This window comes from Apaloderma vittatum, unplaced genomic scaffold, assembly GCF_000703405.1.
Source record: "Apaloderma vittatum isolate BGI_N311 unplaced genomic scaffold, ASM70340v1 scaffold3464, whole genome shotgun sequence".
NCBI lineage: Eukaryota > Metazoa > Chordata > Aves > Trogoniformes > Trogonidae > Apaloderma > Apaloderma vittatum.
This window is the reverse complement of record NW_009713146.1, coordinates 67,632-79,170: the sequence shown is the minus strand read 5'-3', so window position 1 is coordinate 79,170 and position 11,539 is coordinate 67,632.

The following is an 11,539-nucleotide window of genomic DNA, read 5'->3' as shown; positions in this document are numbered from 1 at the left end:
TGTGGGCCTCTGGAGCAGATTAAAAGAACTGTCTGTACCATCATAGCTTCTCACCATTAATAAAGTTACTTCAGATCATGACAGTGATCTCATTCACTCAGATGGGCTGTCCATCTAGTTTAATTTATTTTAATTGGCAGCCTTAGGTCCCACCATGGGACAGATTCCATGCATATGATGAATGATCCCAGGAACAGAGAATGTCATTGAACAAGCTGAATTTAACCCTTCCCTTTAAACATTGTCTTTTGGGATTCCTAAATCCTATTGGCAGACACTGATTGCTGAATAATAAGTAGGTGGAGATTAGCTAGATCTGCACTGACTGTGTCTTTGGAGAACACTAACAATAATGCCAGTTCTGTTTGTCTACCTCTAGGAAATGAACAAAGAATATGTTAGAAGGAAAAGATGAACAACAGGATTTAGTGTGGTAAATAGATGCATGTCCCTGCAGAAATCAGATAGCAAAGCAGAGAAAAAATGCTAACAAGAAAATGCTGCTTACTACTTACAAACAGTTGGCCTTAACAGACAGATTGTCATTGACCTTCTGTACAGGATTACAGTTTTGCTAGAAGGAAGACTTGAATTTTAGATGTATTCATCCATGTCATCAAAGATGCATGTTGCCATCGTAGTTAGAGCAGGCTAACTGTGACATTGAAAGCTTATAGAAAATGCTATATTTCACTCTCCAAAGGTAGAAAATAAAAAGTGACAGAAATATACATATCCCTCTCTGCATGAAATACGTTATTCCATATTCTTACCCCACTTTGATTTCCTGTTTGAAATTAAATAGGCAATTATATTCAAGGATAACATTTGCTGATTGTTTTATAAAACAGATTCTCACAGTAAGCAAAATAAAATATTACTTTAGATAAAATTTTTCAAAGAAAGATTGCAAACAAATTAATTTCTGATAAATAATCCTAGGAGATTTTAAGGAATACGTTTTACATAAATATCTAAAGTTAATATATGATTTCTTCTCTTTTGTTTCTTGACTTCAAAATCAGACTTACATAATAACTTCTTTTTATTCAGAATGGTTAACCTATTCCAGAATTGTCCTCTTTTTATCCCCTACTATTTTTATGTTTCTTCATATTATTTTTATTATGATTATTTTCTTGTTAATACCTTTAGGTTTTTTCTACCAAAAAATCATGCTCTAGAAACTGAAGATATATACTCCAATATATGTGGCATTCCAATATACATTATGAGCATTAGCTATACAGCTCTGTCCATTAATGGCTCTGAAATACTTGAAGTTATGCAGGTGCAATGAATTGAGGATGAAAATGTTGAAGGCAATTTGTAACATCAAGCTGCAATTTAATTTATTTATATATCATGTAGACCAGTAGGCTGCAGTGGCTAAAAGTAGCTGTGATAGTACATCACGGGAACATTTGATAACACAGATGCACTCTATAGGATTACCGTCATTGGTTTTCTGCTTGATTATATATGCTAAATAAGTGTGTCAGATTTTTAGAGGACTGTGAATGACATTTTATGAACAAAGTTGTGGGCAACTGGTTATCATCTCAGCCTGACTCTCTGAAAAATAGATTCAACACTGTTGAATCAAAAAGGACATGCCAAATTTAAACTGAGAATTTATTTAAAGAAGAAATATTTGGGTTGATGTTGAAAGCCACAGACTTAATGAATGGAAGAGCTCAGCCGTACTCAACCTCTAAACCAAGAATTTTATACACAGCGCTATTACACAAATTTCAATTGCGTAAAAAACTACTAGCTTGGTATAAACATGGCAGCACGGTATTAGTGAGGAAGGGAAGTTGCTTTACTTTTGCAAGAAAATAGCTTAGTGGAAAAATACTAGCAACCTTGATCTGACTAGATAGTGAATCAATATGCGGTGAGAATCCCAGAAGCTGTACATGCAGGTTATTGGTAGGTTATTAGTTTACAAGGGGACAATTTTCCTACCAATGGGAGGATAATGTACATTAGGATCACATCTTGGAAAACTGGACTCATAGTGCTGACTTAGATACCTAAATCTCATTTACATTAACTTATGGAATTGCAGAAGCAAAGAATCACCTAGATTGGAAAAGACCTTTAAGATTATTGAGTCCAACCATTAAGCTAAAATTGACAAGTCTTTGACTAAACCATATCCTTAAGCATTATGTCAATACAACTTAAACACCTCCAGGAATTGGGAGTCTACCACTGCCCTCGGCAACTTGTTCCAATGTCTGATAACCCTTTCAGCAAAGAAGTTCTTAATATTCAATCTAAACCTCCCTTGGTGCCACTTGAAGCCATTGTCTCTTGTCCTATGACTTGTTACTTCGGAGAAGAGACTGACTCACCTTTCTACAACCTCCTTTCAGATAACCTCGTTTTCTCCAGGATAAACAACTCCAGTTCTCTCAACTGATCTTCGTAAGACCCTCCACCACCTTCACTGTCCTTCTTTGGACACAGTCCAACACCTCAATGTCTTTTTTGTCATGAGGGGCCCAAAACTGGACACAGGATTCTAGGTGTTTCCTTATCAGTGCTGAGGGGACAATCACTTTCCTAGTCTTGCTGGTCACACTATTTCTGGTACAGACCAGGCGCTATTGGCCTTTTCAGGGACTATTGGGCCCTTAGAGTCAAACCTGAGTTTCCTGCATGCTGAAGAGCTTAAGACAGCTAATAGAAAAAACCAGATGGATAGATATGTATTGATAACACAGAGGTGGACAACTTCTGGACATCAACTGCATGCACATTCAGTGAAGATAGGTATGCCTGTTTGGGAAGTGTTTTAGATCTGTAGCATGAACAGCTCCTTGTATCCATCCTTTTCCATTGCCTCTAGAGAGAGCATAAAAATTCTAGACTGATTTTATTTGTCAGAAATTAGATTACGTGGCTATCTCTGTTTCTTGAAAGAAATTGTTCTCTCTCTTGTAGCTGCTGTTAGGCATTAGATGAAACTAATATTCATCATCTGAGTGTACTTCCTGTGAGATTTTTTTTAGACCCTTGAGTGACAGGAGCTCTCCCTTAAATAGCAGCTCTCTCTGGTTTGTTTCCCTGTTGGATGATAATAAAACTTAAACAGGAGTGGTGAGAAAACTGTGTTCTGTCTTCCTATTCAGTAGGATTTAGCGCACATGGTAGGAGGAAAACGGGCTCTTCAGAAAGCCTCAGCTGTAGGAATACCTTTTCCCTGAATCCTGAATAGACTTAGGCAGGTACAATTGCCTTAGGAAAGACTGTTTTATAGTCTTGCTCAAAGAAATAAAACTTAGCAAAAGAATCACCTTGAGCATATTTCATTTTTGCTATTATGAATGATGTGAGATGTCAAATCACCAGTATTTTATTATTTTACTTTACAGGAAGAACTCATTTATGTGTGTTTTCTGGATTAGAAGCATTTTTTTTTACTTTGCTGCTTTTTGGGGTTTTTTTTGAGGTGAACTTTGACAGAAAGGTTAAAACAACTTCAAAAAGCCTTCAATTTAGTATTAGTTCTATGTAGCTACCTCCATCTTTCAGAGTATTACTGTTCTGCATAGCCTGCCTAACCAAAGAACAAGATTTTCCATGCTCTTTGATCTTTCGAAAATATAGTGAAATCTGAGATCAAGTGCTTTGCCTGAGTCTTGACTTTACTGGCAGCAGTGAACTGAATAATGTACTAACATTCAGAGTCCCTCTAATATTACTTAAAAAAAAAAGAAAGAGAAATTATGTATCTTCAGAATCAGTCCAGCTATGTCTGGCCAATGATTAAATGCTCCAAAGTGTGATGTGGATCAAAGAAAGAAACAATAACCAAGAAAGAAAAAAAAAAAAGAAAAAAAAACCTCCAAGAAATAAATGGATAAAGCTACAACAACCCCATTTGATTAAGTGTCAAATGTCACACTAACAAAAGAGTTTAAAGTTATTCAGAAAGCAGAGCTAATATTTTACTGATATTCATAGTGCAGAGCTTTTGGCATATGTGGACAATAATGTAAACAAAAATAATTACAGAAATCATATATATCCTTTCATATATTTCTTTTGCGTTAGCCATCTAAGTTAGAGGGTTTTTGCATAGTAATACTAGGGACAATTAAGTCTGTTTAACACAGAGACAGATGCCAGATGTATGCATGTAACAGTTACAGAGGAAGCATATGCATAGTATCAACTCTACAAATAGACGAGCTCCCTAGGCATTCACCAGTTTTGACGCTAAGGGAGGGGATGTTTTTATGTTATAACATTTTCCCTTGGTGGTAGCAAATTAGCTGCCTTGTATCCATCTTCAGCTGGAACAGCAGAGAGTCACTTGAGAGCGTACAAATAAGTTTAGAGCTCTAGTAAACTGTTTCTTAGATACCTGAGTAATGGGATACATACCAGGTGTATGCTGTGACAGGTGGACTTTAAAAAAAAAATTGGATTTTTTTTTTCCCGTAAGATAATTTTTTCTTACCTTAATTCCTTACAGAATTTGTTCAAGGTCAGACTGAACTTTGCTTTCAGATGTGTTGCTTCGCACACAATTTTTGTCTCCCTGAGAATTAAAGTAATTCTTTTTCTTAAAGAAAAACAAAGCAGAGCTACATTTTTATTTGGAAAACCAGAGGCTGTTTTTGAAATACCATGCAGTAGATATTGGGGCTCATTTTTTTTTTCTGCTTCCCGTTATCTGTGATACTGGGAATCCAAGAAAATAATAACTGTATAGGTCTCTTGCCTTTTGATTATAATAGGGCAAAAAGGCTGGGAGGAGAGCAAACCCATTAAAGTCAATTTGTGGTGGAAAGCATACATGAAACTCTAAATCAAGTAAATATTATAGTGATAAGTTCCAGTAAATGAAAAGGTCTTTTAAATACCCCAAGAAAATTAATCATGATCCATGTCTAGAACAAATTTTACTGCATTTTACAGCATGCGTTCCACATTTCTAGGGGAGTAGTATCTTCATTGCTACTACAGAGTAAAGACTTTTAAAGCAAGCCAATAGATTGACACTGTCTGACATATTCCAAATATTTCAGCAGCTTTAAAGGGAGCAGCTGCATCTTTTACTTGCTTTGCCAGAACAGTGTTTAATTTATCTAATACCTCACTGTTGGATTTCCTTTGTAGGGTGTTCAGATAAGTAAGCTGAGTGCACAGCCAAGAAAAATTACCCTGACTGCATCATACTTGGTGGTGATGTTTGTAACCAGACTTTAAGTCTATCTCCAGGACTAAAATACACTTTTTATAAGACATGGCCCATATGGGGGTTTCTAGAAACAAGAAAAATAGTTTCTAACAGTTAGCAGGTTTAAAAAGTAAAGATATTAGTGAAAGCAATGTTCACATAAAAATATAATCTTTGGAAATGTTTTCCAAATTACCAATTTTTCTTAAAGATATGTTTTGTCACATCAAAAAGGTCTCACATCAATACAAAAGTTGAAGCTATAACAAATGTAAAGATAACGAGTAACAAGGTGACTCTCAACTGGGCAGCTCAGTTGCTGCAAACGAAAGTAACTAAGAGGAGGTGTCTTTTGTATTAGTGTGGTTAATAACCATAGTCTCCTTGATCCTTGAAATATAAGAAAATGATCTGGAACTTAAGGTTGTTGATAAAGGATCTGGGGAAAGGAAGATGAGAATATTTTGAAATCACTAAGTGTCTTTCCTTTAGAGTTCATGGAGAACCTGAAAATGTAGCACTGAATTCATTTACATATGCAATTCTTTTTGCCAAACTAGTTATATTAAGAGCCAGATTTGAAAAAGACATGCTAAATTATTCTCTCTGACTGATCTAATTGGAACATTATCCAGGCAAAAAGCTAAGTAGGATAGCATTGTGAAATGCAAATTCCAAAGAAAACGTAGGTGCTTCATAAATTGGTATAAGGGTAATCCCATTCTGCAAATTTCTTTTGAGGGTGATAGTAAAACACAACACCAGCAATCTGCTAAACAACAGTCTAGGGCACTATTTAATCAAAGTCTAATGAATATGTTATTATCATGGCCTAGGGGAGACTCTATATGAAGCTCTTAAATAATTTCTTTTTTTCTAAGAAGATATTTCTCTATCTGTGTGTCTGAGTGAGAGTCCCTTAAGATACCTGGACAACTTCAGTTTTGGGTTTTTTTTTGTGAGAGCAGTATCATGAAAGGTATTTTTCATCCTATTTTATCAGATGTTTTGGGTCTCCCATGAAATCCAAAAAATATTACCCGTATATAACATCAACCTTTTGAGACAATTAATGATTCCCAGTGGGCTTTTCCTTCTATCAGTATACAACAGACATAGTCTCATTATGTCTGATAAAGGAGATTTTGAATGTAAATCCAGGCATACTGTCAGGAATGTGGAAGAAACCACTTTCTTTCAACAAAGTGGCCAGATTTTGAATGGTTCAACATCAAGATAGCTTTTAGAATTTTTTTTTTTTTTGGTTAGGCTTTGTAAAGAAAACATATACCATTTGAAAAGCTTTATAGCACTGATTCTGTTTTGGACAAAATCATGCTCCTACACAGAACCTGACAGACTTCCACTCAAGAGAGTCTCCCTATAGTCAGGATGTAAACAGAGCCATCACAGGGACATAGAAACAGATTTTTTCAGAAGCCTGTCATGTCTTGCTCCTTAGTGGCACCCTTATCAGTCAGTGTCTATAAACAAGTTGTCATATTCAAATTTGAGACAAGCTTACAAAGCAAAAAACTTGGTGCCTTCTAATTAAAGATATGTACACTGAGATAACTGGCAACTGTTGGGGAAGGCTCAGTGGTGTAATATATAGCTAATCGTTGGTGGCTTGGCAATGTGACAGATGGCAATAGCTTCTTTAAATGATGGAGTTTTTATATTAGTGTTTTCAGGAAATGTCAACAGCGTGATTATATTTTCATTAATGTTGCCTTTTCTTCCCATTCATTGTTTTTGTTGGTAATAATCACTTGTTATCTCTTGTCTCTAACTGTACAATCTATTAATATTTGTATAGGATGCCTCTAAATGGGCCTGGGTAATGACTAGGTTCCTAAATACTGCCACAATACAATACAGAATGTTAGTACTTGCGGAGTATTACAAATTAGATACAGAAATTATTCTTATTTTAATGATGACTAACTCACAATAAAGTAAGTAAAAGAGAATGTGAATATCATAAAAATTCTGCAAATGATTACAGAAATTCAGTTAGCTTTCAGATTTAAGAGTCATTGCATTTTTAGGTGCCAGTACTGAAACAATCCCACTGTAAAATCTGTGGAAATGCCTTGATCAAGAGTAGGAAGATATGTTGTGTTAAAAATGTTCTTTCTAACAGATTCACAAGCCTGTTCTCTTCTGTTAATTACTGCAGTTTTGTTTCTCTTCTCTTCCAGGAAACAGCTTTTGGGCTCTACAACAAAGATTTACTGTTAAAACTATGAATATATCACATTACTATTTCCCTCTAGCTTCTCAGCTGAGTACCCCTTGTACAGTTCCTCCTTGCAGCCCTGGGCTAGGAAGAGTGCTTTATGATGGAATGGGGAAGAGGTCAAACTATCTTTTTATGAATGTCATGTGGTCTTTTTACTGCAAATTGGAGTAAATTCCAGTCTGACTCACAGGCAAATGCTGGAAATCAAAACTGGGTGCCCATTCTCTGCCTCTTCTCTGACAGGAAGAAATGAGACACCCTTTCTACTAGTCAGATGCTAGCTCACTGACAACTGTCAAGTGAATGTACATTTGAGAAGCACAGTGAAAAATTTCAAGGGCTGTGAGGTTTGCCTGGGCTACAGATTGAAATTGTTTTTCTGCTGTGGAGGTTTTGACATTGTTGTGAATTTTGGAAGCAGCGCCTATCCCTGTCTGTGACTCACAGGTCTGATTTGCCTCCAGAACAGCAAGGCAGAGGCCAAAGACCCATTGTTGGGATCTGTGGACCAGCCCGCTGTGAGGATGGAAAATTTTCAGGTAACAGAAATGTTTTCTTGCACTTATGTTGTCTTTAAATAAAAATATGATTGCTGTTAAATAGTAAGCATTAATTTAAAGCATAGTTCTGGAAAGAAAATGTTAAATGTTCTCTAATGCTCCATGTAATCCTGAAATTTTCCTCCAATATTTATGGTTTGGGACAAATACAAACGAGAATTAAGTCTGTAGGCCCACCATCTTTATATTGCTTTTGAAGTTTCATGCCAATATAAAAGTATAACAAGCAAACAAAAACAACTAAACAGAAAACCTCAAAAACCAAGAAAGGGGAAACTCCGTAAGTATTATAGACCTCAGAAGCTTATAGTTGTCATATCAGGAAAAGGCCATGAGATCCAAGAGTTTTAAAATAGTGGCAGTCCATTCTCATTTTACTGCCAGTCATTTTGCTAACCTGAGCTACATAATTGTTTTGTCTTACTGAAAGAAGCCTTTTAACAGACAAGCCAATGTAAATACTCAGACTGGAGACAGCTCTGTTTAATAACAGCAAGCATGTGTATAGAAGTATTTGTTTACCTCTGCTCATTTATGTCAAAATCAATTGTAATTAAACAGGAATCCAACCACAGAAATAGTGCTTTACCTGATTGTTCTTGTCAGAAGTGTCATATAGCCTCAGTGTTTAGGATATGTCAAAAGAGACCATTATTTTTCTCCTGTAATGAATACCTACTTATAGTCTTTTCAGTTCTTCAGCAAAGGCAAACACCTTTCTCAAACAAAAAACTAAAACGCTAGTCACAATGTAGGAATTACTGAAGTTCTGAAAGGCAGATACTAGACATTACATGCTATTTATTTTCCATGTGTTAACATACACGTACATAAAATATAGTTCTTTGTATTTATTCAAGCTATTAAATTATATAAAATGTAGCTTATTTTATTATTCTAAAACAAGTAGGGTTTTTTTACTTTTATTTTTAACTGAGTGTGTTTGCAGTTAGATCAGAGAAATATAAGCTCCAGAGGATTTTGCACCTTGTTTCATTATTGAGTGAAGTCTAAATGGAAATATTATCAATAATGAACACAAATTTGCAACAAAAAGGGTGAAATGAATCTGTCTCCTAGGGAAGTCAATGTGAACTCCATGCATGCATTCAAAGCAAATCTTTTTCTTTGTTATGTGAAACAAGGATCAGAAAACATGTGCAATGAGGAATAGATCATTTCAAGAGTAAAGATAGATCATGTCAGCAGTGTGAAACAGCATGCTTCAAAAAGAAGACAACACAAATTTTGGAATGTGTCCTCCAGTGTATTTTTTATTTGGAGCTGTTATTTGATAGCCATTCTAGTCAACTCAGTCAGCCAGTGAGCCACCTCTGGCAATTAAAGATTACACAGAAACACAGAATCACAGAATGTTAGGGGTTGGAAAGGACCTCAAAAGATCATCTAGTCCAACCTGCCTGCCAGAGCAGGATTACCGACAGTAGGTCACACAGGAACGCATCCAGGTGGGTTTTGAATGTCTCCAGAGAAGGAGACTCCACAACTTCCCTGGGCAGCCTGTTCCAGTGCTCTGTCACCCTCACAGTGACAAAGTCCTTTCTAATATTTTCGTGGAACCTCCTGTGTTCCAGCTTGAACCCATTGCCCCTTGTCCTGTCATTGGACATCACTGAGAAGAGTCTGGCTCTGTCCTCCTGACACTCCCCCTTGACATGTTTATAAACATTAATGAGATCACCCCTCAGCCTCCTCTTCTCCAAGCTAAAGAGACCCAGCTCCTTCAGCCTTTCCTCATAAGGGAGATGTTCCACTCCATCATTTTTGTGGCTCTGCGCTGGACTCTCTCAAGCAGTTCCCTGTCCCTCTTGAGCGGAGGGGCCCAGAACTGGACACAATATTCCAGATGTGGCCTCACCAGGGCAGACTAGAGGGGCAGGAGGACCTCTCTTGACCTACTAGCTACTTCCCCTCTAATACACCCCAGGATGCCATTGGCCTTCTTGGCCACGAGGGCACATTGCTGGCTCATGGGCATCCTACTGTCCACCAGAACCACCAGATCTCTTTCTCCTACACTGCTCTCCAGCAGGTCAGTCCCCAACCTATACTGGCATATGAGGTTATTCTTTCCCAAGTGCAAAACTCTACACTTCCCCTTATTGAACTTCGTAAGATTTCTCCCCGCCCAGCCCTCTAGCCTATCTATGTCTCTCTGAATGGCTGCATAGCCTTCTGGTGCGTCAACTACTCCTCCTAGTTTTGTGTCTTCAGTAACCTTGCCGACAGCGCTCTCTAATCCCATATCCAGGTCATTGACGAGTATATTGAACAGCACTGGTCCCAGACTGACCCCTGAGGGACTCCACTAGACAAAGGCCTCCAACTGGACTCTGCCCCATTGACTACAACTCTCTGACTTCTTCCCTTCAACCAATTAGCAACCCACCTCACTACTTGGTCATCCAGACCACACTTCCTCAGTTTACCTATGAGGATGCTGTGGGAGACGGTGTCAAATGCCTTGCTGATATCCAGATAGACCACAACCACTGCCTGGCTATCATCCGTCCATCTGGTTATGTCTTCATAAAAGGCTATCAGGTTGGTCAAACATGACTTCCCCTTGGCAAAGCCATGCTGATTGCTTCTAATAATGTTCTTATCCTTGATATGCCTAGAGACAACCTCAAGGATAAGATGTTCCATCAGCTTTCCAGGGATGGAGGTGAGGCTAACCGGTCTGTAGTTCCACGGATCATCCTTCCTGCCCTTCTTATAGACTGGAGTGACATTCACTTTCCTCCAGTCTTCAGGCACCTCTCCTCCAGTCTTCAGGCCCCTCTCCTGTTCCCCACGACTCATCAAAGATGATGGAGAGTGGCCTAGCAATGACTTCCTCCATCTCCCTCAGCACCCACAGATGTATCCCATCAGGGCCTATGGATTTATGGATGTTCAAGTGCTCAAACTGATCCATAACCCAGTCCTCCATAACCAGGGCAAACTCCTCCTTTATCTTGATTTCCTCTGGGTCCTCAGAGGACTGAGGCTCCTGAGGACAGTCTTCAAGAGTGTAGACAGAGGCAAAGAAGGCATTCAGTAACTCTGCCTTCTTTCTGTCCTCTGTCTCCAGGGCACCCATCTCATTCACCAGAGGGCCTACAATGCCTCTAGTGTTAATTTTGCCGGCAATGTATTTGAAGAAGCCCTTTCTGTTGTCCTTGACCTCCCTCGCAAGGTTTAATTCCAAGGAGGCCTTAGCTTTTCTAATTGCCTCCTTACATTCCCTGACAGTAGTCCTATACGCCACCCCAATGGCCAGCCCTTCCTTCCATAATTTAGATACTCTCTCCATCCACCTGCGTCTGCCCAGCAGAACCCTGGATAACCTTGCATGTCTCTTGCTGGATCTCTTTCTTGATTTCCTACCTATTGGGATACACTGATCCTGAGCCTGGTAGAAGTGGACCTTGAATCGTGACCACCTCTCTTGGGCCCCTTTACCTTCCTTTACCCCTGTCCCGTGGAGTTTCCCCTAGCAATCACTTGAAAAGACCAAAGTTGGTCCTG